At 50.0% G+C, this 22,343-nt stretch overlaps 1 protein-coding gene across 5 annotated transcripts in view; it reads right to left on the reverse strand.

The window, feature by feature from the left end:
• LOC136331685 (calmodulin-binding transcription activator 1-like) overlaps positions 1-22,343 on the reverse strand; it is a 724,201-nt gene that overhangs the window by 523,074 nt on the left and 178,784 nt on the right. For all 5 annotated transcript variants that reach the window (XM_066270563.1, XM_066270566.1, XM_066270565.1 and 2 more), the window contains one exon: positions 113-180. The gene's annotated coding sequence lies outside the window, so the exon portion shown is untranslated. Of the gene's footprint in view, positions 1-112; positions 181-22,343 lie in introns of those variants that run through there.

Genomic DNA, 22,343 nt, shown 5'->3' on the forward strand with positions numbered 1-22,343 from the left:
CAAACACAACATGGCATTTTTCAACCCGCCCATCAGTTGGCTGACCCAATCAGGTAATCAATGAAAATCCATCCATTTACTGTACACATTTGAAAAACGGCAAGGACATTACCTTGTCTTAGGGGAGGTGGTTAGCCATTCTTCGTGTTTCTCGAACGTTATTAAATAAGCTGCAATCTCCTGAAACAGAAGAATAAAGAGATAGTAGCAACAATTAGCTCACGTTGGATCCCGAGAGGTTAGAAAGTTTCTGTCTCCCAGCTGCTGTCTCCCCGGGCAAGGCTGGGACCCTGGCTCTGCCAGGAAAACACTCAACTTGGACTGTATTTCTATTCTGATTTCTTTTTCTTTTTCTTTTTAAGCCCTTTCCATTCAACCCGCCACACAATAGTAATCAAATTGCTGGGTTTCAAAAGATGAGTCGGTGGCAAGGACAAAGATATTCTCTGTGGGCGCAAAACATCAGACGCCATTTCAGATTCTGAATGTCATTCATTCGAAGGAGGGGAAGAAACACATGCCTACAATAGGTCTCCACTCACGCGAGGTCATAACTGCAAAGTTCAGCCTGTCTCCTTCTGAAGCTGGACCCGTCTCTTGTCCCCGTCATGAGGGACGTTGTGTTCTCTCAGTTTGATTCCCAGCCCCTCAGCCAAAATCACACAAAGATTAAAAAGAAACAATGAAGCCATGTTCGAGAGAGAGAGAGCGAGAGACACACACACACACACAGAGACACAGAGACAGAGAACACAAACCTTTCCCACTACCGATAACTTAATCTACTGAGCGGAGCTCCACAAGGAAGAGCGGTGTCAGCAGAGTTTAAGGCAAAGATGGAGAAAATGCGGGTACCTGAAGGTAAATTAAATATTTATAAACACAACAACATCACTGCAGATGGAATTACTGATTTATTAATAATTTCCATAAAAAGCTAGTGGGTGACATCAGCATAAGTCATCGCTCCAGCTCAGAGGCATGACACGGCCCATTACTTCCAGCTCCAAACAGATCTGCGAACGTGAACTTGGCAGGGATTGGAAGTTAAATTAAGGTTGCACTGGTACACATTTCCCCTGATCTTGGTGATGCTACAACACGGAGCTGCTGTCCTTGACTATCAGGGGGGAAATGCAGAGGGGAGGCCCCGTCTGAATGTTCTCTGCAGCCAGGGGTCCTGGAGGGCAGCTGGGCATGGAGCAGCCCTCCTCCTGGAGGCCTGTGGCTTTCCTCTGCAGTTAGCCCCCTCTGGGCTCGGACACAATGAAACTGACACCTGTGACCTGAGGCGCTAAACTTGGCTTCGAAGAGAAAGTAGAGACTATTACCCAAACCAGGCAAGCAGAGAGGTTCAAGTAGAAAGCACCAGGCATGTCACGCAGAATGAAGGCCAAAGGCACCCCGTGGAGATCAGGGTCTCACGTCATCTTGGAAACCAGCCACGACCATGAGTGGTAGCCGGCGTTGGGTAACGCGGAGCCCGAGCCGCCGCAGCAGAGCCTACGGCACTCAGACTTGCTTCGGTGAGAGGGTTTCTATCACTGATTGTAGCTGAAGGTGACCAACCAGCACCCTGTCCTCTCGGATCCCTGAGCCTTTCCATATTCTTGTTCCTCTCCTTAGACAATGCTTTCCCCCAAGGTCTCACAAGAGAGACATCAACTCCTCTGGCTAGCCCTCCTCACTCCTCATGACAGGCTGCCTGTCCACCCTGCGTGCTCCGGGGGCTCCTGGCTCTTCAGTGCAGAGCATTAATCATCGTGCATCCTGATTCCTTGTTTACTCAGATGGCAGCCCCCTCTGGACCATGAGCTCCTTGAGGGTGGGGAATATGCCATCACTGATGTATCCCGAGGACCTAACAGAATCCTGAGACACATGTGTTTGGTAGATGGATGGACGGGTTGGTGGATGGATGGATGGGAAAGTGGATGGATGGATCCGGGAAGAAGAGCAGGCATTACAAAAATATTGTGCACATATAAATGAGTGTGTACCTGTGTGCGTGCGTTCTGAGTGTGCTGTGCATTTGTATGTGTTTACTACTGAAGAGAGTTGAAGCAAGAGCTTAAAAGCAGCAAAAAGAAGCAGTCACGGGATATGTTGTTGCCAGTGACTTAGCTCAGTTACTGGATATACCACTGCCAGGGACTTAGCTCAGTTCCTGGATACATCACTGCCAGTCACTTAGCTGAGTCATTGCAGGAAGGTGGCTGCTATGCAGGAAAGAGCAGGTGCTCTGGAAGCAAACAGGCCTGGCTTACAGTTGAGTACATGACTCAACCTGTCCAGACCTCAGTGTCCTATAAACTGAGATGATACCACCCCATGGGGCAGTTACAGGGAGCAATGATTCTTAATACACTTAAGTATACATAGAGCCACGTCCACAACCACAGCTACCATGATTATTCCTATAAGGTCTCCATGGTGTATGCCACCTGTCCAGAGGCCCTTGAAGAGGTATTAGCAGGTACCAAATGACCCATCAGACATTGCCACTGCTGTTGGACTCACCTCCATCTGTCCCCACCCTTACACCCCTTACCCTTCTGTGCCCACAATCGATAGTGACATCATGGTGACTGATCAGGATTGACTGAAGTCAACCCTCCCGTTCATCTACTGGTATCCCCTTGGTCTCACAAAGCAGGGTGAGCTGACAGTGACCAGAGACAGTAAGAGGGTAAACTGAGTCCTTTTGTGTATCAGCCCCCTTCCCTGAATATTAGGCTTGGTGTCCAGAGGGATGGTCTGTGCTAACAGGAAATGCTTAGATCCACACCCTTGTCCAGGGGCATGCTGAGAGCTAAGTGACCCCCGCCCAGAAGGACAGGGACACAGTGCATCTCAGCCACCTCTAGATTTATCCCCATGACCTAAAAACCCAAAGACCCAAATAAGACCGTCATGAACGTGCCTCAACCAACACTCTCCCCAACCAGGCAACCCACCCCTCGCCCCGTTGTAACTGCCCTTCAAAGAAAAAAGCTCGCTGGACCACTTACTGCATTCAAGATTTACTTGGCAAATTTTTATTGAGCACCTACTATGTGCCCGTCAGTGAATAAGACCACTATAAAGCCAGCCCTGAAAGAGCTCCCAGTCAAGCAAAGGAGAGATAAGTCACTGTAATAGTTAAAGGTAAGCACTATGTGGCAGGGTCAGCTGTCCAGCCACCTCTGCAGCCAGACCCAGCAGGTTGTCACAGGTCTACTGAACTAATGTGCCAGCAGGGGCCCCAGGCAGTCACACTGATGTACAAATGACCTCTGAGCACTTCCTTCCCCTCCCCCGAGAGCCAGTGACACCTCCCACACACGCCCCCGTTGGTGGGCCACCCACCCCACTTCCAAGCAGCCTCTTGGAGCAAAGGAAGCATGATGCCTTGACCCAGGCTCCCACCCCTGTCCTGCTCAAGTTGGCTGGACCCTGCAGCTGACCTCGACCACCAGGGAGTGTTGCCAGGCTGCTGCCGGGCTCCCTGCTGGAGTAGGCATGTCTGAGCCACATGTCTGCTCCCAGACCCAAGCTTCCCCATCTGCCCGGGCATTTTCCTTACCCGGGTCTTGGTCCACCTCATCATCAGTGGGCAGACCATGGGCTGGACCCTGCCCTCCCAAAGCTTAGGAACTCGTTGGGCAGATAGAAAGGCACGTGCTAAAGAACCACACAGAATATTTAGGGGGGGGGGGTATTTTTCTATTTTTTTATTTTTTTTTTATTTTTTTTTATTGATTGATTTTTAGGGGGGGGAGAGAAATAGAGAGAGAGAGAGAGAGAGAGAGGAGGAGCAGGAAGCATCAACTCCCATATGTGCCTTGACAGGGCAAACCCAAGGTTTTGAACCAGCAACCTCAGCGTTCCAGGTTGACTCTTTATCCCACTGTGCCACCACAGGTCAGGCCCACACAGAATATTTAGATGCTAAATAGTGTGTGGAGCCAAGTAAAAACCATTAAAGTGCAGAGTAAGGAGAGTCCACTGGGCTCAGAAGGGGAGTGAATTGGGAGAATGAGGGACTTCATTATCTGCATCATTGTTGCCATCAGAACGGCTAAGACTGGTAGAGTGATGTCTGAGGGTAGGTACGGCTCTAGGAGCCTACAGAAGATAACCTCGCTTAAGCCTCAAAAAACAAAAACTGTGAAGTAGGAACCATGCCCACTTTACAGGTGGGGAAACTGAGGCACAGAGACGTGGTCTGCCCAAGGTCACATGGCTAGCCTCTGTAGAACCAGAACCCAGACCCGTGCAGAATGGACCCAGAGCCCAACTGTCCACTGCTGTTCTGAGCTTCTTCAAGGACAGCCACGAGAAGAAAGCCGGCATGTGGAGGACCATGTGTCATCAAATGGGCTGACAGCCTTCTGCTCCCCCTGACCCAGAGCCACGTCACTGTCCCCACCTCCCTTCAAGGGACCAAGAGGAGCCAGACCGAGCCCCCAGGAGCGGGGGGGTCTCCCCCTCCAGCAGGATCAAGCTGGTTTCTACCCCAAGCCTTTCTGTGAGTCATTTCCAGTGGTAGGAAAAATTCCTCATATCCATGAAAACTTTTGCTTGAGGCAGACAACACAACAGACAAAAAGGGAGATGTTCTAGCTGAGGAGGAAAAGAGGTTTTGAATAAGAAGGCTCTGGCCGGCCTCCATCTTTCCCGAAAGCTCTACCAGCCTAGGGCTCCGAGGAAGGCTGGTGGAAGCCCACACCTGGTCTCTCTCCATTCCACAGAGCAGGAGACCGGGGCCCAGAGAGAAGGGACCTGCCCGAGGCCAGCATGTCTGTGGCTGACCTGAGGGTCCCTGACCACCAGAGCACGATTTTCTCAGCTGTTGCCTCTCAAATTCAAGTCTAGCCCAGGAAATTCACAGGACGCTCAAACAAGATGGTGGCATGCCCCAAAAAAGTCAAAACAGGGACTTGGACCGAAACATGGATGTGAATGTTCGCAGCAGCTCTGGCCATGAGAGCCGAATCTGCAGGCAGCCCCGTGCCCATCAGCAGGGGGACAGGGAAACGGACCACAGCGGGTTCATGTAGCAGAATGTCGCTCATCCACACAAAGGAATGAAGTGCTCACACGCGCTACATTGGCGGACATTAGAAACACTCTGCTGAGTGAGAGAAGCCAGACGCCACAGACCGCACGCTGTATGCTTCCCTGTGTGCGGACTGCCCGGCGTGGGTGGAGCCCCAGTGACAGAGGAGGTGAGCGGTGTCCAGGGACCGCAGGCAGAGGGGACAGGGAGTGACTGCTAATGGGAACCCAGTGTCCCGCGAGGTGATGAAAACGTCTGGAACTGGGTAGTGATGAAGGTCACACAACACTGTGAGTGCAGCTCAACGCCACCAGGGGCAAATTCTATTGCGTGTCATTTTATCACCATCAAAAAGAGGCCAGAAGCATGGACATCAGCGAGGTGGGGCTCCGGGTGAGGACCTTGTCGGCCCTCCCTGCCCACCAAGGTGGGCCCCAAGCCGGTGGTCCTTGTCCCGGCCCCCAGCCCCCCTCCCTCGGCATCTCTCTCTTCCCGGATCCCAAACCGTGCATCAACGCTGAGAAGAACGACTTGGCTGTCAAGATGAAGGAATTCGCTGCGGGCTCCAAAGCAAAGACTGTCCAGCTTGCAGATTTTAAATGTTTAGTTTGTCCTTTGGAGGCTCAACTAGAGAAACTGCCGCCAAGCTCTGAAGCCTGTGTGTGGCAGGGAACACACTGGAGCTGCGTTCCCTGGGCCCCTTTCCCTGGCTTGCCCCCTCCCCCCCAGAGGCACCAACAAGCCGCAGCATGAAGGGCAGAGAGGGCAGGACCAGGGGTAGCTCAGTTCTGCACCTGGGGTCCGTGCCTGGCCACATGCTGTGTTGGTGTGTGTCTCTCCACCACCCGAAGGCCTGTCGCTGCTCCAGGAGGGGCTGGGCCTGTCTGCCCTCGGCCGACGAGCTCTGACAGAAGACTGCACAGCCTGTCTGGGGTGAGCCCGCTGTGGGCAGGCGAGACTCAGGGGTCACCCACGGAGGCTGCCGTGGGGACTAGCAGTGAGAAGGCATCATTGTGCCCATCTGGCTCCTCTCGCCCTTTCCTACGTTGGCCCCTATGCACTGATTCTGCACATGTAACCTGCCTGGCCCTGTTCACAGTCCACCTCCTCCAGGAAGTCTTCCCTGGTGTCCCACTCCACAGTGAACTCCAGCTTCTGGAACCTTCTTGGCAGTGGCCACGCCACTCCTGGACTCCCAGCAAAGTGACTTGCGTCACTAGTGTTTGTGTGCACGGTGGTCCTCCCTGCCCAGGTCTTCAGAGTCCACGGAGGCTCTGCATCCCAGCCCCTACCCCAATGAGAGCCCAGTCAGAGCTTGTGGGCGGAGATGACCGTGGGACAGACCGGAGCTGATCAGGAGAGGACGCAGACAGAAGGAGCCCGTCTCTGAGGCAGCACTCGCTACCTGCTTGGGAGTCTTAGGGGGATAAATGTGGTGGCCGTTGAGACTGGTGCTCACACAGAGCAGCCTAGCTGGGCGCTCACACTCGGAGGCAGCCCCGTGGCCAGCAGCACCCGGGCCGGTGGTCCAGTGGGAACACAACCGGAGCCACTAAGGCCGACCACAGGAATGACTAAGGTCGCTAGAACCCACACCTTTAAGAAAAGAAATAAAAAGAATCAGGAGAAATTCATATTCACGATGTGTTATTTTTTTCATCTATTTTCTACTTTAAACCAATGTATTCAAAACAGCACTTCAGTAATCATAAAAGGAGTCCGGGGCCCTTCCACACGCCCTCCCGCACTGCAGTTTCACATTCCGGTGTGCATTTACCCCGCACAACCATCTCCGTCGGGAGCAGCCGTATGTCAGGCATCTGGCAGACTCCCGCGGCAGCCATGTGGGGCAGTGCAGCTCTGGATATAATTACCGCAGGAGCCTGACCAACCGGCGTGCCTGCCGCAGCCCAGCCCCGGGGCTGACGGGGACCCAGCTGTGAAGGCAGGTGCCGCGGCGGCAAAGGCTGTCCATGAGGCTGGGCTCCCCGGCCCCTTGGTCCACGTCAGAATGAGGAGCCATGTCCTGCCCCCCACTTGTGTGTGGGGGGGGACTGCATGTGTCTGGGAGAGGACATGGGCTTCTCAGAGGGACTGAGCGCCCCTCTGTCTCTCAGCCTACGCTGTGGTCACAGACATTCCCGCCCCAGAAGGTGCCACCTACTGCTGACACCCCACAGAGCCGCCCGGCCCAGAGAAACTGGCTGGCCCTCCACAACATCCCTGAATCAGCCCTCAGAGAAAGGGCAGGTAGGCCTCCTCTTCCATCGTCTTCAGTCGGCTCCCTGGCCCCGGTCCGTCCTTGCTCCATCTTCAAGACACAGGTGCAATGTCAGGGAGAGAAGGGTCAGTCTCCAGGGGTCTGTCGGCCTCATTGGGACAAATTCAACAAACAAAACAACAACAAACTATATAGACATAGGTTTTGTTTTTTTATTCTCCTGAGTCCAAGTAATAAAAGTATCAGTGGTTGACACAATCTCAGATAGTTTGGTCCCCAAATTGGATTTTTCAACCAAGGGATAATTTTGTACAGTTGTTCTGTTTTGTTTCGTTTGTTTGTTTTTATGAGAGTTCTGCTCAAGGGTTTCATTTGTAAGGGACCGAGGCTAAGGGGAAGGGAGAAAAACAGCCAGGCCTCTCCTAGCAGCTGGCCCTGCATCTGCTAGAGCCACAAAACGCAATTATATTACTCCCAAATGAGAAGTAAAAATATCTTGTTTCCAATACTCTTGGTTTTAAGACTCATACTTAATGTCCTCTGGGTATTTCAAAGGTGCCAGATCTCTGGTTATGTGCTTTGTTAGGGATGTGTGAATGTCATATTAATGACTTCTAACCAGCATGTTTACAGTGGAAGCAAAGTTTCCCAGAGCCCACCATTCACTGCACTTTACACAAAATAATTGGCCTTGATTTAAATAAGTAGCCAGCCCAACCCACTCCCAGCGGTCCCCTCACCTACTCTGTCCAGGGTGCCACCTCCCCACGCATATAGTTGCTGAGTCTTCCCCTCTGAGATAAATATTCCAACCCTGGGTCCAGCCGTGCAATGCCCCCTCTCTACATGTCCCTGTCCCCACCCACTGATGTACTTCTGGGCCCCCAGCTGGCCAAGCCAACGCCCTCTACTACAGTATTTTTCAACTGCCAGTCCGCAGACCGGTCCACCAGAAATTTCATGCCAGTCCGCGAAAGAGTTAACCGCCCTGATGCTGTGTGAAGGTTATAGACCCGGTGGTCTCAGTCGAATTCGCTCATGCTCAGAGAGATTTCTGCCTTAGCGGTCCCCGAAATAATTTGCCTATCTTCACCAGTCCCCAAGTGTGAAAAGGTTGAGAACCATTGCTCTGCAGGGTGTTCTGGATCCCCGCCCAGCCGTCCATACCAACACCCAAACCGTGCCTTCCAAATGACCAGCTGTTGTTCTAAACAGCCTGCGTACGGAATAATGGCATACGTGTTTTTATTTATATGAACGGTAGCCTAGCTCTACTCTGACAATCTGTGCACATGGTGATGGTGAAAATTTTAGCGACCCAAGAGTGTTTGGGGTACTTTATCTGAAATCATAAGTGGCAATTCAGTATAAAGTCTTAACAGCCTGGACCTGGGAGGTCAAGCCTGACCCGGCCAGCGGGCTGTCACTCAGACAGGTCGTGAGGAGTGAAGCATCCTCACTACCATCAAAGTGCCAATCGGAGCAGAAAAAAAATGAACCATCACAAAAACACCCAGAGGAAGATTCAGGGGAGAAGCAACCCGGTCCATCTTCCCTTCATTTCATTATCCACTCGTTGCCTCCATCACTCGACAAATTATTATTATTACTATTATTTATTTTTATTTTTTTTGTATTTTTCTGAAGCTGGAAACGGGGAGAGACAGCCAGACAGACTCCCGCATGCGCCCGACCGGGATCCACCCGGCATGCCCACCAGGGGCGACGCTCCACCCACCAGGGGGCGACGCCCTGCCCTTCCGGGGCGTCACTCTGCCGTGACCAGAGCCATCCCCAGCGCCCAGGCCATCTTTGCTCCAATGGAGCCTCGGCTGCGGGAGGGGAAGAGAGAGACAGAGAGACAGGGAGGGGTGGAGAAGCAGATGGGTGCTTCTCCTGTGTGCCCTGGCCGGGAATCGAACCCGGGGCCCCCGCACGCCAGGCCGACGCCCCACCGCTGAGCCAACCGGCCAGGGCCTCACTCGACAAATTATTGAGCACCTACTACACGCCAGGCACGAGGCAAGGCTCTAATGATACAACGATGTGTGAGTGATGGTCCCGGAAAGACAGACAGGACCCAGGGCCATCATGGCAACGGCAAGACAGACGACTGGCACTAAATCAGCGGCATGGGCCCTGCGCTCAGGCTGAGGAGACAAGCAAAGGTAGCGCCATGGAGCTAATGTTTCGGTTGGGCCTTGGAGAACGAGTCAGAGGTTGCCAGGCGGACACGTGGTACAGGCATGCGGGGGCGGACACAGTGTCACAAAAGTGGAAGAGCGGGGAAGGCGAGTGTGTCCAGAGAGCCCTGAGTGACGGGAGGCAGCCAGTGTCTGCAGGGCCAGGGAACAACGGGGCGCAATGCCAGAAAGGGCAGAGGGGCCCTGACGGGAGGAATTAGACTGCAGGGGAAGTGGAGTCTCAGCCACAGGAGCAGGATGATCGGGGGAAGGTTTTCAGCAGAGTGTGTGTGTGTGTGTGTGGGCAGAGGGGAGACACAAACAGGGCCGTGCTGCAGAAACATGCCATGATGGGGCCATGGCGGAGAGGAGGCGACCACGGGGGGGCGCTGTTTACAGCTTGGGAAAGAGACAGTGAGACCTGAACCATGACCGTGGAAATGAAAAGAGTGGAACCAAGCTGAATTTTTCCACCAGGGAAATAAATGGGGCTTGCAAAACAACTGGTGGGAGGAACGGAGAGAGAGTGGAGCCGTGAGGGCACCTCCTAAACAAAGGGAGCCCAGGGCTGCTCGCACCAAAGACACGTCGGTATGGTGCATGCGGTACTGGCTCCCATTCGGTTTCCTTGTTGGTATGTAAAGATTGCAAGGGTCCCCAAACTTTTTACACAGGGGACCAGTTCAGTGTCCCTCAGACCATTGGAGGGCTGCCACATACAGTGCTCCTCTCACTGACCACCAATGAAAGAGGTGCCCCTTCTGGAAGTGTGGTGGGGGGCCGGATAAATGGCCTCAGGGGGCCGCATGTGGCCTGCGGGCCATAGTTTGGGGAAGCCTGTGAGATTCCCAGCTTCTCCTGAAAAAGAAGGTCTGGCACCTCTAGGCCCACATCCCTAGAGAGTGGGCACTGGTCAGAGCCGAGGAGCAGCTGCCCCTTTGGGTGGGCACATGCTCTTAGATGGCCACCTCCCCGCCCAGCTGGCTGGCTTCACTCGCAATCGCTGTTCGGACCTCGTAGGCACAGGACGCAGGGGCCCCCACTCAGCTGTGTCAGGACTGGAGATGGGATGGGTTGTAAAACCATGGCTGACACAGGGTATCCGGACACATTCAGGGCAACAGACCTTAGAAGACAGACACATAGCTAGGACAACCGTTGCCCTTTAATAAAATGGCATTTGCTGATTAAGCTGTCCTCAAGTCTGCCCAACCTCTGTGTCAATATCATGCCAGTTGTCACTTACTATCTTTTAGCTCTGGCCTCACCCTCCTCTGTCCTGCTTCGTGGCGCAGGAGCCAGGCCCTGTGAACACTTTCCCTGCCCCGCCTAGCACAGCATCAAGCTTGAACGTCTAAGAGCAGGGAAGGGGCCTGCAGGACAAGAGTGGCAATGGGTGTCACCATGGTCCTTTAGAGCAGGTGTCCAGTGGCTGTGAAGATGAGCTCCAGCCCCTTCAGGGCACACCCCTCACCCCGGGGACAGGTGGCAGCTTAGGTCCATTCTCAAACAACAATGAGCCACTTACGCAGATGCACTGGGCGCTGTGCCTGAGGCGGCAGCATGTCCCTGTGGCGGCCAGCATGTCCCCATGGCAGCCAGCATGTCCCTGTGGCGGCCAGCATGTCCCCATGGCAGCCTGGGCTCTGAAGAGGTCTGAGTTCCAGACCGTGGGGTGGGGGTTGAGGGGCTCGTCCAGTCCTTAGTGTATTGACTGTCAACCCTTCCCAGCCTAGAACAGCAGCCGCTCTTAGGAGCTCTTCTCATTCCTATGTGTGAGCGACCACCTTTTACTAATTAACGATCCTTCACATTAAGCTTTCTCTGTTTAAATATCCAACCTGGTTCCTGTGTCCTGACTGGACCCTGACTGATGTTAAGAACCGTCCACAGCCCTGGGGATATTTTACAGCCACACTGCCGTGTCAACGCAGAAAACCTATTTAAAGTACGGGGAGCAGGGAGACAGCTGAAGGAGGAGAACGGGTGTCAAGGGAAATACCCCTGTGGCCCCAGTGAGGCCTCCCCAGCAGGCCTCCAGGCTGCCAGCCACACGGCAGGGAGAAAGGACCTGGAACAATGCGTGTCCCAAGCTTTAATTGCCTGCCTATTTGGGGAGATAAAAAGCATTTCTTGCAGGGTAGAAGAAAAGTCACTCCATCTCCCTCCAGCTGCACAAGATGGGGCATGTCGGTGGCTTTTCCTCTCCTGACATACAGAGCAGCACACCCGTGTCACACGAGGTGGCACTGGGTGGGTTCTTGGCACACAGTGGGTCCCGGGCTTACAACGTTTTTAATCAGCTCCACCGAGATATCTCTCCCATACAATAAAAGGCAACATGTTCTAAAGGTACAGCTCAGTGAGTGTGAATAAACAAACCCACTGTGTGTGCATCACCACACTCGAGACGAGAGACGTCGCCAGCACCACGAAGAGGTCCTTCACACCCCTCCACAGTCGGCCAGCCTCGAGTAGCCACTGCTCTGCTTTCTGTCGCTCTACCCAAGCTTTGCCTGTTCTAGAATTTCATGCAAATAAAACCATACAACATGCACTCCTTTAGGGCCTGGCTTCCTTCACTCAGCATATTGTTTCTGAGACAAATCCATGTTGGTGTGTGTGGCAGTAGTCCCCCATTCCTTCCCACTGAAGGGAATCGTGCCATTGGGTGGATATGTCCTGGTTCGTTTACCCGTTCACATGGTGAGCAACATTCATGTTGTTTCCAGTTTGGGGCTGTTCACAAATAAACTATGAAGAACATTCATTCATGGATCTTTGTATGGACCTACGTTGTCATTTTTCTTTGGTGAAAACCCAGGCACAGAACGCCTTGATCAAGGACGTGTTTGACCTCAGACTGCCGAACGGTTCTCCAGAGTGGTTGCTCTGATTTGTAGTTCCGTCAGGTGAGGTCAAGTCGCTCCACCTCTCCGTCAGCACTTGGCACTGTTGGCCTTTTCAATTTTAGCCATTTTTCTGGGTGTGTAGGTACCTCATTGAGGTTTGTTTGCTTTTCCCTAATGATCAATGATATTTAACAATTTTTCGTGTATTTATTGACCGTTATACATCTTCTTTTGTGAAGTCTATTTTAATTGTTGCCTCATTTTTAACTGGGCTGTCTGTACTGTTATTATTGCATTATAATATATAGTTCTTTCTGTATTTTGGAGACGAGTCCTTCACCAGGATCATGCATTATGAATATTTTCTTCCAGTTTCTGGTTTACTGTGTCATTTTCTTTCTTTGTTTTTGTATATAGTATATATTTTATTTTATTTTTCCATTGATGAGAGAGAGAAGCATCACCTAGTTGTTTCATTTAATTGTGCCTCATTACTTACTTCTCGTATGTGCCCTGACCTGGAATCAAACCTGAGACCTCAGAGTGACAGGATGACACTTCATCCACTGAGCCACCTAGCCAATACCTACTATTTCATTTTCTTTTTCTTTTTCTTTTTCTGAAGCTGGAAACGGGGAGAGACAGTCAGACAGACTCCTGCATGCGCCCGACCGGGATCCACCCGGCACACCCACCAGGGGCGACGCTCTGCCCACCAGGGGGCGATGCTCTGCCCCTCCAGGGCATCGCTCTGCCACGACCAGAGCCACTCTAGCGCCCGGGGCAGAGGTCAAGGAGCCATCCCCAGCGCCCAGGCCATCTTTGCTCCAATGGAGCCTTGGCTGCGGGAGGGGAAGAGAGAGACAGAGAGGAAGGGGGGGTGGAGAAGCAAATGGGCGCCTCTCCTATGTGCCCTGGCCGGGAATCGAACCCGGGTCCCCCGCACGCCAGGCCGAGGATCTACTGCTGAGCCAACCTGCCAGGGCCTATTTCATTTTCTTAAAGTCCTACTTCAAAGAGCAGAAGTTTTTAATTTTGCTTAAGACCAATTTATCATTTCCCCTTTTCCTATCCAATTTAAGAAATCTCTGTCTAGTCCAAGTTCTCTGCTGTTTATTTGGGGATGTGTAGACTGTTTATATTTAGTGTAATTATTGACGTGGTCAAGTCTAAATTGACCATGATGCTATTTGTTTCCTTTTTGCTCCATTTGTTCTTTGTTCCCCTTTCCTCTTTTTCTTGCCTTCTCTTGGATTGACTAATTTTGTTAGTGTTCCATTTTAACTCCGCTATTGGCTTATGAGCTTTGCCTCTGTTTTCTTTGTGATTGCTCTAGGATTCATGTTACGTTTAACCTAACAGAGCCTACCTTCAAATAATATTAAGAGTGCACTTCCCACTTTGCCCCTTCCATCGTTCCTGGTATTGTTTGTTATCATGTATTGCACTTCTCTATATGGTGCAGATCCCAGTGCAGTGACTTAGGCAATTAACTACCTTTTAGACAAATTAAACATTGAAGGAAAGTAGACTTACCTACACGGTTCCCATTTCCAGCTCTCCTCATTGCTTTGTACAGCACCAGGTCTCCACCTGGAGTCATTCTTCTCCACATGGAACTTCCTTTATCATTTCTTATAGGGCAGGTCTCCAAGTAATAATTCTCTGTGTGTGTGTGTGTGTGTGTGTGTGTGTGTGTGTGTGTTGGTTTGTGTGTCTGTCTGGTTACTGGAAAACATCTTTACTTCACTTTATTTTTTTAAGGTAATTTCATTGAACACAGAATTTTAGGCTGACAGGTTTTTTCCCTCTCTGGGCACTTAGGAGATGTCATTCCATTGTCTTCTGGCTTCCATGATTTCTGAGCTATCTGCAGAAGTTCTCTTTGTTGCCTATACCAGTGGTCCCCAACCTTTTTTGGGCCACGGACCGGTTTAATGTCAGAAAATATTTTCACGGACCGGCCTTTAGGGTGGGACAGATAAATGTATCACATGATCGAGACAAGCATCAAGAGTGAGTCTTAGGCGGATGTAACAGAGGGAATTTGGTCATTTTTTAAAAATAAAACATCATTCAGACTTAAATATAAATAAAACAGAAATAATGTAAGTTATTTATTCTTTCTCTGCAGACCGCTACCAAATGGCCCACGGACCGGTACCGGTCCGCAGCCTGGGGGTTGGGGACCACTGGCCTATACCATTTCTCTATCCACCCCCATTCCCACCTCACCCCTCATTGATTTTAAGACTTTCTCTTTATCACTGATTTGAAGCCATCTGATTACAGTGTGCTTTGATGTGCTTTTCTTTGTATTTATCTTGCTTGGGATGTGTTGAGCTCCTTGAATTGCCGGGTTTATCATTTTCATCAAATCTGGAACAATGTCAGCCATAATATCATTCAATAAAGAATGTTAGGCTCTCTTCTCTAGTGGGTATTTACTTGTGGATCAACCTGATCTTCTCAAGACATATTTCTAATCTTCTTCATAAAAGTGGGTTACAGCACATCTTACTCTACGAGATGTTTGAGCCCTACTGAGTGTCCCGTTTATTTGAGGAGAACTCTTCCATCGGGCTGGTCAGGGTCTAAACACCTACCAGTCCTGTAAGATCTCTGGGAAGTTTTCACCTTACAGCCCTTAGATGCATTTAGCCCAACCTTGTGGAGTGTCACCTTATACTTCAAGAGCTTAGTATCCCACAGCACTTTCCAGGGGCCCAGGCAGATTACTGGAGTCTTCTCTACCTCTCTCCCCAATTCAACAAGGTGACTGTATTCTGCATGGGGTATCTCTCCTGAAACCACATTTTGAAATGCCTCCAAGCAGAAATGCAGAATGATTGCAGGACCCACAATCTCCCCTTGGGAACCACAGTCCTTCCTTGACTACTGTGTAATATCTGAAAATATTTGTGTCACGTGTGTTGTCCAGCTTTATAATCGTTAATGGAGAGAGGACAACTCCGTTTTCAGTTACTCTACCGTGAATAGCAGCAAGAGTCTGGCCATGAATTTTTTTATTTCTACCTATTCTTTCAGAGGTCAGCAATCTTTTTTGCAAAAGGACATAGCTAGCCCAAGGCAACAGGGTTAAAACTTTGCAGGTAACACATGAGAAGCAATCATGAGTGCTCAACTAAATGGAACAACCAAGTGGAACAATAAATTGGTACCTCTCTCTCTCAATCAAATCAATAAAAAAAATTCTTTTTAAACCTTTGCAGGTGCCGCTGCTGCCTCAGAGAGAGGATATCAGGAAGCCCAGGGGGAAGCTGGCTTTCTAAAAAATAAAAAAGTCAGAGGGAGAGATAGTATCCAGTGACAACTGAACACCAATTCTGTTTTAACACGGCCTGCCCTTCACCTCTACTGTGGCCTGATCAAGATGTAGACTCGCTGATCTGACACATTCAGTTCAAGAGTCAGAAGAGCCTAAACAAGCACAGACTGTTGTTACAAGTCCTTCCAGAACAGTGATATAAACCTGAATATAAAACAGAAGTCGTGTTGGAAGAATTTGGCTTCTTTTTCAACCTTGGCAGGGTTTTAGCTGCACAGAAAGTGTCGCTGACAGCTATACACTGCCAACTCCCACTAAGAACTAGGGACAAGGGACAAGCTCTGTAAAAATATCCTGCATCCTCTTGGTGCTTGGGTAGCCACTTCTCTTTGAGATAAATTCTGAATTACTGGCTAAATAAATCATAAATGTATATCAGGGTGCATGCATGCGTGTGTGTTCTATTCCAATACATAACCCCACTCCCAGAGCTAAAAATGTCCACCTCTGCTCTAACGTATTAACTGGTAGAGTCCTTTGGAAGTGGGTCTCGATCATTCAGAGAGGTAAGAAAGGGCTCTGGAAGGAGCAGACACGGCCCCGGCTCTCCAAAGACAGCGGAGAGGTATGCATTTTTACCCTGTCCCAGGTCTCTCCAGCCTCCAAGCTGAGCAGAGCCATCCTAGCTCTGAACAGCTAAATTTAGTTGCAGAACAAACCCCAATATTCATCCTCACCCCTCCCCCACTAAAAATCCAATAAAACGAAGGGAAGAAAGAAAAAAACAGAAGCAAGCAATCTTAAAATTAACACATCCGAGATACAAGCAGAAACCATTGATCAAAACCTCCTATCTCCCCTCACAGCCGACAGTTTCAGAACAGCCCTAACACCCCACAATGGAATCCCCATTATCTGCAGAAGAAAATCGTTCCAGGGGAAAGCCACAGACCGAGAGTCACGGGAGGATGGTGATGGGGAGACTCCTCTGTTCCCATCGAAGGGGTTCAGTGCTCAGGCTGAGAGCACCGCTCGAGCTGCAGCCAGGGGGCGGCGCCTCCCACAAGCTACAGGGCTGAGAACGGGACCAAGGGAGAGAGCAGTGGGGAAGGTAGGCTGGATGGCCATGCTGTCCCATCTGTGCCAAAGCAGAACAGGAGCCGGTTTCATGGAGGCAGGCACCAGAGTCAACACATATTGTGCCTGAAACTTGGGAAAAGGCCTGATTGCGGAGACCACATGATTTCCGGCTAACGTAGGGAGCGAGGAAGATTAATTAGCACACGTCTCAAATCCTTCATTCCCACTTCAAGCAAACAAGTTAACTGTGTCACTAACAGAGGGTGATAGGCCACGGGTGGCCATTCACAGAAGAAAGGTGCTGGGGTTCCATAACCCGCCTTCAGAAGAGAAGTGCAGCCCAGTCACGGCCTTCGTCTGCTAACACCTGTGATGGTGAATCCCCCATGGCAAGCGAGCACCCTGGCTTTGGGCTTTTGCAAGTAAACGGGAAGAATTCATGCAACTCAGAGCCCCCCCCCCCCCCCCGCTCTGCTGTTTCAGTGGGAATCCCCTTGGGGAGGCAGCTCAGGGACAGTTCCAAGCTGCAGGCGTGGTTGCTCGGTCATGCAGAAGCCCTGTTCCGAAAGACACAAGCCTAGGTCCATCCGAGGCCTTAATTAAAGTACAAAAGGGAGATGCTTCAAAAACAGACTATTGGTAAGTCTGTGTTAGTCTTCTCTTTGGCCACATGGGTCCCGTCCTCAGAGACTTGGATTGCTTTAAGCCCAAGAAAGAGATCTTCCTCTTCTCTTACTTCTTGGTAACAGCAAGCAGGAAGATTGAATGTAAGGAGACCACAAGCACTGCACTGTGTCATCTGAAGAGCCGCACAGCTGCAGGGTAACAGACACTGTCAGTCAAATGGGTCTTCCCGAGAGCCTTGTGCCATGATGATGGGCATAATGTCAAAACTTTTATGACAAGGAGGCTTTCTATTCAAAGTGTCATCATAGGGCAATAGCAACAGGAGGAAGGTTGAATGGGCCTTTTCCTCTGGTAATGTAAAAAAAGATTCCAACAAAGGGGGGACCTCCTTATCCGACATGAGGACAGTCTACAATGTCAATTCCAAAGGACCCACAGCCAGCCACACCCCGAAAGGAGCAACCTCAAAGCAGTATTCTTTTTTTCTTTTAATTAACCATTTTATTTTATTGTTTTTTTCTTTTTAAGACTTTATTCATTTGAGAGAGAGAGAAGGGGTGAGAAGCAGGAAGCATCAATTCCCATATGTGCCTTGACCCGGCAAGCCCAGAGTTTCAAACCAGCAAACTCAGTGTTCCAGGTCGATGTTTAATCCACTGCGCCACCACAGGTAAGGCACAAAGCAGTATTCTTATCCTCGCCTGTCAAGCTTCATTAATTCCTAGGGGATCTGGGTCGAACATTATGCAGGACATAAAGCCAAGGAGAAGACCAGGAAGACTAGGCACCTAAATTACAAAGTGGCATGAGATTCTAAGACCGCTAAGATTCAACACAGGCTGGAAGAGTCCAAATAAGGAACCAAAATGTGACAGGGAAGAGGCAAGGAAGGGGACCGCTGTCCTTGGTCCTGAACCGACTTTGTGTTCCAGGGTGGCAATTTCTTAATGGCGTGCTGTAGGCCATTAGTCCATTAGTGAGTCTTGAAATCAATCTAGGGTGGATATTGGTGGTTTTTGATGGAATCGGATGGAATAAAGTGAAAGAGAAAATACAGTGCACCACAGGTAGCACTGTTTCTTGAAACGTCTGTTAAAATATTTCTTTTTTTTTTATTCAGTGAGAGGAGGGGATGCAGAGAGACGGACTCTCGCATGCACCCCAACTGGCACCCACCAGGCAAGCCCACTAGGAGGCAATGCTCTGCCTATCTGGGGCCCTTGCTCTGTTGCTCAGCAACCAAGCTCTTCTTAGCACCTGAGGTAGAGGCCATGGAGCCATCCTCAGCACCCAGAGCCAACTTGCTCCAGTGGAGCCACGGCTGCAGGAGGTGAAGAGAAAGAGAGAAAGAAAAGCGAGGGGGGGAGGAGTAGAGAGCAGATGGCCACTTCTCCTGTGTGCTGTGACTGGGGTTCAAACCTATGACATCCACATGCCAGGCCAATGTGCTACCACTGAGCCAACCAGCCAGGGCTAAGATATTTCATCATAGGTATGTACATCAAGTATACATATGTGGGTTCCCCCAACCATTGGTACTCATATTCAATGAAGGGCTTCCACCTAGCATGAAGGGGTTAACTGTTGACTGGAAATAATGACTGTACCTATGTCAGAAGACGGTAATGAGGATTAAAGGAGTTAATTTATGTAAAGTACTGAAAACAGAGCCTGGAACTTTGTAAATGCTCTAGAAGGGTTACCTCTTATTATCATTTTTCTTTGATATACATTTAGGTGGCAGACTCAAAGATTCCATGTTCCACATCCATTAAAAACATCCCTGAGAATTTAATGCTTATCATAGAACACTGAGGAGGATCACCACGCAACCAGGCTGTGGAACAGCCTACAATCTCAAACGTGTTCTAAATACATAAACAGTATAACCATCTCAAGTATGTTATTGAAGAGTGTTCCTAAAAGACTGGAGGAAAATTTACTAAAATGTTAACAACAGTTGGATTTGGGTGTGAAGCCTCAGGTAACTTTCTCTTTTGTACAATTTCTTCAGCTTGCCGATATTTTTTTCTACAATTAGTGTGTTTTTATAATCAGAAAAGAAAAATCTACACTTCAAAGACTCTAAGTCAAAGTCAAAGTGGCTTTCATCTCTAGATGTGCCATTTTGCAAAGCAGGCAATAAAACAGATTATAGGGACGGGAGAAGCAACACGTTTCATCGGTGCAGTCACACAGATAAGCCAACCACCTCGCTGGGGCACAGTGTTGCTGACTCTCCGATCTTTCTGCGACACTCCGTAACTGCTGAAAATGGAAAATTTATCAAAACTTTTTATTACTTCTAACCCTCGGAGGACAGAGTGACAGAGATGACTTTAAACAACCCAGAATCCGAACGCACCAGCTCAGGTCTCCTGCCCAAACCTCGGTCACAAACAACCGACCAGTAACAGGCACTGGCAAGTGTGCCCAGTGTCGAGGTTCCAACAATATCTCCTTTCATCTTCCCAATAACTCTATGACATGGATATAGTCAATGTCTTATTTGATAGGATCAGAAAACTGAAAAAATTTTCAATTAATTTCATCATGCCATGTTCAGGGTACCCTTCCTTTAAAGAGTGTCTATACTTGCCACCTTAAATTTCTCTCCCCTCGCCCTTTATTAGACGTTCCTGTAAGATTCTCACCCCCACCATTCCATCAAGACAGTTCTCATTGCGTCAACAATGACTTCCCCATTGCCAGAGACAGTAACCAAGTCCTAGTCTTGACTTCACTTACCCTATCTGCGTCCCCCCCTTGCTGAAACACTATCTTCGCTCAGCCACGGAGACTCCCCACCTCACCCAAGATCAAAGCCACAGCCGAGCAGCCCGGCGTGTTCTGGTCCTGCCGCCGCTCTGTTCCCCCTCACTCAGCTCCAGCTGAACAGCTCCCTTGCTACTCCCCAAACAGACCAGCATGCTGCTGCCCCAGGGCCTTTGCACTTGCAGTCCCCTGTGCCAGAAGAGACTCTTCTCTTAGAATTCCACTGAACTAACTTTCTCATTTCCTGGTCTCAGCCCTAATGTCCCCTGATTAGTCAGTCCTTCCCTAATCACTGTATAAGGCAACATCTCCATACATAATCCCTGCTCTCCTTACCTGTGTTATTTTTTCCATTGTCTCTATTCCCCTTGACCTTTAGCAATATACTATATGTACTGCTGTGCTATTGTTGATGGTCCCTCTGTTCTTACCACTACCACCATCCCACACTGGAACACAGGGATTTTCTCTATCTTGGTCACTGCTATATCCCCAGCCCCTAGAACAGTACTTTAACCAGATTCGATATTTATTGAATGGACACAAATAGAAACAAACAAAGAAAAGCCTGCTCAAGGCCATCTGGCTAACATATTCTGGTGGCAGTTTTCAGACCCAGGCCCTGTATCCCCCGAACCCACATACCTCCAGCTACACTGTCCTGCTTCTGGTTGTCGAGACATGTTGCCTGGCTACCTTGCAGAGCCAAAAATACCCAAACGGCATGCAGTAGGGCGGAAGCTGGTGCGAACCCCCACATAACTAATGGGACCAAATATTTGAAACACTGGGAAATGTAGGGCATGTGACCAGGACCCTAATACCACGTGTCACTGAGCACAGCTGGGATGAGGTCAGTGTGGAGAAACTGCACCCAAAAGCCTACCACGCACGCAACACGGATTTGCCCTTCATGTCAAGAAGCTTCAGAGGACACAATGTGGATAGGCCAGCACAGACCCGTCTTTACCGCCGCAGAAACGGCCCCGAACCCTGACTGTCCCCACAGAGCCCTGCCCAGAGACAGCCTGGACGGTCACCTCCGTCCTCTCTGCCCATGTCAGTCACGATGCCCCAGGCAGGAAGGCATGAGGCATCTTCGCCACGGCAGGGCCCAAACCATTTTCCCTGGTCCCAGGCCTTTCCCCTTTCAGAGCTTCCTTCAGTTGTTTGGTTTAAAAAGTCAATCTTCACGCGATCCAATAGGAGCCCAGAGACTAGCCGAGATCGTGAGACCAATCTATAGCATTTCTGTTTAATGGTTAGATATTAATTGGCTTCTTAAGTGTGTAAATCGGTTCATTTTCGGTCTTTGTAATCCGTTTGCTCTCGCTAATGAAGGAGCTGTCCTCACCCACCCCTCCGCTCCACCCATCACCTTGGAGAACTAGAGCCCATTCATTTTTTTTTTAAATAACATAGATTTGTCACAATTTGAAATACAGAAAGTCATTAAAATAATAATTAAAAACACAACTATCAGCACAATAAAAGTTGCATGATAATAAACAGCTACATTTTTAATGTATATTAATTCCTGTAATGATTTACTCTATATATCTCCCAAGGTCAAATCAATGTCTGCACCAAAAAAAAAAAAAAAATTTCAATTACATTCTATTCACTGTATCTTTCAAGTGAGTCTATTGTTTGCTTTTGTTTCCTATCAGGCCATTTGTCAGTTGTTCTAGCCCAAGATTACAAACAGAAGGGACGTGGCCCCATGAAGGTCAGAAGAAACAAGCGTCCCAATCCGGCCCAATCCCCCTTCGCCATCTCTTGTTCATTTGTCACGGATGACCTTGTCGGACAAGGGGACCCACAGGGGAAGGCACCACCCACGCGGGCTCCTGAGCAGGCGTGGGCCTGTAGGCCCTGCCTGACGCTCCCCTGCCACTGTCCCGCACGTTGGCCTCCCTGTGGAGATGCAGAACCCCCACCCCTACCCTTTCTGTCAGAGGCGGCAGGCTGGAGCTCCCACTGTCCCTCTTCAAACTTCCTCTTGCCCAGGACAAGCCAGTCCTCCCCCTGCAGAGCCCCGTGGCAGTGTTCAGAGCCAAGAGAACCCCATCGCCCCCCCACACACACACACACCCCCAGCCCCTAGCACCAAAGCTAGCTCCTTACCAAGTCTCTACCTGGCCCCAGGGGTCTTCCTAGAATTTAAATACACACGGAGGCCATTTCTGTGCTTGGGAAAAAGTGGCTGCTTCTGACAATTTGATGAATTGGAGGCATGGATGATGAAGGCAACCGGGGAGGACTCTCCTCCCTG

The sequence above is a fragment of the Saccopteryx bilineata genome, chromosome 3 (genome assembly GCF_036850765.1).
Source record: "Saccopteryx bilineata isolate mSacBil1 chromosome 3, mSacBil1_pri_phased_curated, whole genome shotgun sequence".
Classification (NCBI taxonomy): domain Eukaryota; kingdom Metazoa; phylum Chordata; class Mammalia; order Chiroptera; family Emballonuridae; genus Saccopteryx; species Saccopteryx bilineata.